The sequence below is a fragment of the Diachasmimorpha longicaudata genome, chromosome 18, assembly GCF_034640455.1.
Source record: "Diachasmimorpha longicaudata isolate KC_UGA_2023 chromosome 18, iyDiaLong2, whole genome shotgun sequence".
In the NCBI taxonomy this organism is placed as follows: Eukaryota; Metazoa; Arthropoda; class Insecta; order Hymenoptera; family Braconidae; genus Diachasmimorpha; species Diachasmimorpha longicaudata.
The window spans coordinates 1737505-1743033 of record NC_087242.1 but is presented as its reverse complement, the minus strand read 5'-3'; positions in this window follow the sequence as shown (position 1 = coordinate 1743033).

The window sequence follows — 5529 nt, the reverse complement described above, 5'->3', positions numbered from 1 at the left end:
TACAGAGGGACCCCCTTGCCCCTGCAAGGCCTCCGCTGAGCGGACGCACGAAGGGCCGAAGAGGAAGGCCGCCTCTGGTGAGAGGGGGCGCGGCGGGAACTGGGAGGGGGTCTCAAGGGACCCTCAACTCGGCCCTGCCGGGCTCATCCCACTCGGGGCAGGGTAGGGCACCACCAGGCGGCCCTGCCTAATGGCCCATCAATGGCCAGGCGAAGGAGGGGGGAAGGAGCAGAGGGCAATATGCAGGGAGACGGCTTAGGCTCTCGGCTAGTCCACTGCTCCCAGATTAACTTGCAACACTGCAAGGCTGCGACTGCCCTGCTGAGTCGCAGTCTAGCAATAGAGCATACACACATATGCCTTATGCAAGAGCCCTGGCAACACGGAGGCTCAGTAAAAGGCCTATCTGGAGGCGAGGTGGAGCTTTTCTATGCTCGGGGCGACCTGGGCCCCAGGGCCTGCATTGCTGTCAAAAGAGCGTGCGGAGCCAGGGGAATGGCCAACTTCTGCCACAGAGACTTGGTGGCGGTTGTCGTGAGACTTCGGGGGGAGGCCGGTGCGGAGGATATAGTTTTCTGCTCGGCTTACTTCCCACATGACTCGTCGACACCACCACCTACCAAAGAGCTGCGTGATCTGGTGAATCACTGCAGAGCTAAGAAGCTGCCACTCATCATAGGGTGTGACGCAAATGCGCAGAACGTGGTGTGGGGCAGCGAAAGATGTAATGACAGGGGCACTGCTCTCCTGGAATTTATGGCAGACGTGGACCTGGAGATCCTAAACAGGGGCTCGAGGCCCACGTTTGTCACTTCTCGCTGTCAATGTATCATTGACGTAACCATGTGCACCCGCCGGCTGGCGGGGCGATGCAGGGACTGGAGGGTGGACCGAGAGGACACACTCTCTGACCATCGACGCGTCAGATTCAGCATAGAGGGCTGTGCCCAACCGCAGCAGGACCGCCTGCGCAGAAACCCAAGGGCCACCGACTGGGACTCTTTCGAGAGGAACCTGGAGGAAAGGCTCGGGGTAGGACGCGTTAGGCCCTGCAGGGAGGACCGGTTAGAGGACGAGGTGGAGAGAATCCACGTTGCCCTAACTGAGTCCTTCGAGACGGCATGCCCGGTTAGACGATGCAGGATGGGAAATAAAGTGCCTTGGTGGAGCCGTGAGTTGGACAGGCTGAGAAGCCAGTCCAGGAGACTCGGGAACCGAGCGCACAAATCGAAGAGGGCCGAAGACTGGACTCTGTACAGAAATGTGCAGAGAGAGTACAAGAGGCTCATAAAACGATCAAAGGAGCTCACCTGGAGGACATACTGTGAGGAACTGGAGGCGCTTTCAGGCATCTCCAGGCTTCGCAGAGTCTTCTCGGGGGGCCCTTCACAACGGCTGGGTGGAATCACGCTGGCAAGCGGAGAGACCATCACAGAACCGCGAAAGGTCCTTGAGCATCTGGTTCGCGCGCACTTTCCGGACTCTATTATAGAGCTTCCAGGAGAGTGCCCGGAAGTGGACTGGAAGCGAACAGGAAGCGGCGATCCCGACTGGGAGCTAGCCGCACGAATAGTAACGCTGGACAGGCTGCAATGGGCGGTGGACTCCTTCTAAATGTACAAGAGTCCAGGTCCGGATGGGATACATCCGGCCCTCTTGCGAAGAGGGGGGCCATTGCTCCTGCGCAGACTGATACCGGCATTCAGGGCCTGCCTGGCATTGGGCTACGTGCCAGGCAGGTGGCGGGAAGTCAGGGTTGTCTTTATCCCCAAACCGGGTAAATGCAGCTACGACAACGCGAAAGCCTACAGACCGATCAGCCTGAGCTCCTTCTTATTGAAGACGCTGGAAAGGCTGGTCGATAGGCACATTAAGGAGGGGGCACTGAGGATTAATCAGATATGCCCCTCACAACATGCTTACCAAGCTGGCAGATCCACTGAGACTGCGCTGCACCACTTGGTGGGCACAATAGAAAATGCGAAGGAAAAGGGGGAGGACACCCTTGGCGTCTTCATAGACATCGAAGGGGCCTTCGACAATACCGCCTTTGATACGATGGAGAAAGCTGCGGCAACGTTTGGGATCGAGAAAACGGTCATCAAATGGATAGCCGGCATGCTCCGAACAAGAGTTGTCCACTCCACCCTTGGGGACAGTGAGGTAAGGGCTGCGGTAGGGAGGGGCTGCCCGCAGGGGGGGGGGTTATCTCTCCTCTGCTATGGCTCCTCGTTGTTGACGGCCTCCTCACTGGACTCGAGGAACTGGGGGTAAGGACAGTCGCATACGCAGATGATGTGGCACTGCTGGTAACTAGCAGGAACACGAGCACGCTACACAGCAAAATGCAAAAGGCGCTGGACTATGTTCAGCACTGGTGCACATCGAAGGGCCTAAGGGTAAATCCAGGCAAAACGGAGATGGTGCACTTCACATGTAGAAGGAGGGGTGCTGTTAAAGCTCCCTCCATTTATAACACAATGCTGGAATTCTCGAGTGAGGTCAAATACCTAGGTATTTGGCTCGACAAGAAGCTCAGCTGGAAAAAGCATATCGCCATGCAGACTAGCAAGGTCACTATGACATACTGGGCATGCAGGCGAATGTTTGGAAGCACATGGGGTCTAAGGCCGAGGATGGTCAAATGGATCTACACGGCCATTATGACCCCACAGCTAACATACGCAGCCGCAGTGTGGTGGACAGCCTTGAACAAGGCCTGCCACAGGAAAGCGGTGGACAAAATAGGCAGGCTTGCGATGCTGGGCATAACAGGGGCCCTCAGAACGACCCCCAGCTCAGCGTTGGAGGCTCTGCTCTTTATGCAACCTCCACACCTAATTATAAGGGAAGAGGCAACAAGAGCGGCCGCAAGACTGCGGCTACAGTGAACATGGAAAGGAGCTAGGAATGGGCATGCTAGTGTCCTCCGCGCGGACAGAGAGCTGGAAGGGCTACTGTCGCGCGGTGCTGACGCCTGCAGACCCCGATGGCACTTTCGCAGAAAGTTCTCGGTCAATCTTGGATGGGGGGAAACCCCGTCAGGAAAGGATGCGGACTGGGTGCCGCCCCGTGGACTAGTCTGGTATACGGACGGATCACGGGTGAGCGGACGGGCAGGTGCGGGGGTCTGGTCAGAGGGGCCCGCAATAGCGAGGACCATTGGGCTGGACTCACACGCAACCGTGCTCCAGACTGAGCTAGCTGCCCTAAGAGCCTGCGCCAGGATGATCCTGGAGAGAGGGGACAAGGGCAAAAAGATCTTCATCTACTCAGATAGCAAGCGCGCGCTGAGGGCAATACTCAGGTATGAGTGTTGTTCTAAGTTGGTGAGTGAATGCGTCGAGCTGATGGAGGAAATTGCCGTAAATAATCGGCTCGAGGTGGCCTGGATTCCGGGCCACGCTGGCATCAAAGGCAACGAAAAAGCTGATGAGCTAGCAAAGAACGGTAGTTGCAGGGGCTTTCAGGGGGAGGTGGAGCACGTAGGCGTGCACACCGATTTTGTGAAGGACCTGGTCAAGGAACGTGCGGATAGGAGGATCGTGGAGAGATGGGACTCGGAGACGGGTGCCAGGTACACGAAATCCCTCCTAGGAGAACCCACTAGGAAGATGGCAGAGACCCTGTTGGGCCTAAACAGGGTTAAGCTCCGTACTATAGTGGGGCTTATCACTGGACACTGGCCCCTGGCTCTGTACTTATCAAGGATAGGCAAGGGGACTGACCCCCTATGCAAAAGATGCGGGCTGACAGAGGAGGATCCTCTTCACCTATGCACAAGATGCAGCGGACTCGATGAAGCCAGATGGAATGTCTTCGGGTCTACTTGCATAGATATACGTGTCGACAGGGACGGGATCAAGGGGCTCTATGAGTTAGCTCGTAGGGCACATATACTCGATACCAGCGACTAGACGGCTGCCTGAGGGCAGGGTGTGAAATGGCCGAGAGGCTGATTGCACCTCCGGACAGGACCGTCTAAATATGATAAGTGATAAGTGATTATTATTTTAATTATTATTTATTGAGTTTCTCGGTCGTTGTTGGGACGTTTCTTGGAGGACTTATAATTATTTATCGCCATACTCAAAGCGGAATTTAAATCCTTCTCCTTGATTTCAGGCTTCCCCTGACGTCTAGCTTCTTCTGCTAATTGAGCTGAAAATTATAACAAAAATTATTACAAAATCATTCATTACAAAATATTATACTATCATTATAAAAAAGTACCTTTGATATATTTCCACAACTGTAGATCGGTTATCAGTCCTTTCGGTTCTGTGTTCTTCCGGGCAGTATAATGCTCGAGTATATTTTTATGCACCAGACTTCGCAGGATCTTTCCGATGCTGTATTGCAGTTTATCATCAAGGTTAATGTGGGCTTTTAAGACACAGCACTGCAACAGAAATAAACCATTATGTACGTAATATGGGCATATATTTAAATTGTCAATAATTTAAGCATAGCGAATATTATTTTCACTTGAATCTTTACCACCAAATTGCGATATTCTGGATCATCTCGAAGCATATTATTGAAGGTTGTGAATTCTTCTAGAGTCTCACAAAAGTATTGATGAAGTTCGACGACTGGACCTCGATTCGCAGGCACAATAACGGCCTCAGCATTTTGTTGTTTAATTTCATTAATTCCTGCAAGAGCTCGGACTAACTGTGATTGAAGCTGACCAACCGCTGCTGTCAAAGATAGCAGATGTTTGTCAATACGTTGTAGACGAGTATCCTCCATCTTCTTGATGTCTTGATCTCCAACCAGCGTGGTTTCACGACTGATGGAATCAGATGCACGTGAAAAATCACGCATGCTTAACCTCCATGGTGGAATAGAGCTGCTATCGTCTTTTATTAGTTTACTAGTTGTTGACGAGCTTCTTGGGCAAATCTCAGAAGTGGAGAACTCTTTCAATTTGTTTGTGCCCCGAACTGGACCTAGAAATTCAAAAAATGATAAATCTGTCGAGATGAAGGTACTGATTCTATCGTTTTAATATTCTTGTGCTTTTTTTACCATACTGAAGAAGTCCAGTAATTTGAAGTTAATGACAGTGACCATCCAATTGAAAAAAAAATCTATTAACTCACGTGCATTTTGCTTCCTTAATGGCGAACGATGGCCATCGTAATCGAGTTTACAGTTGAGATTTCGGAGAGGAGATGCAGATCTAGATCGTCGCAGTTCCCTGTTATTTAGCCTTGAGCGGGACTCCAGCTTTCGCCTCGGACGAAAGCGACGGGGAACTAGGAGGGGAAACAACAGAGAACTTATGAAATAATAATCCTAATTTTTCCATACATGAAATAATTATTATTCTCACCATAACTATCAGAATCCACCTCTGACGATAAGCCGGTACAAGATTCGTCAGCGTCTATAACGGCAGAAAAAAGGTCTTCAATTTCGTCCTGGTTTGAGATTACTCTTCTTCTCTGGAGTTTTTTTCGCAGATCATCGATCTGCGTTTTTCCATATGATTCGTTTGAGGTACTGAAACCGTAAGGATCG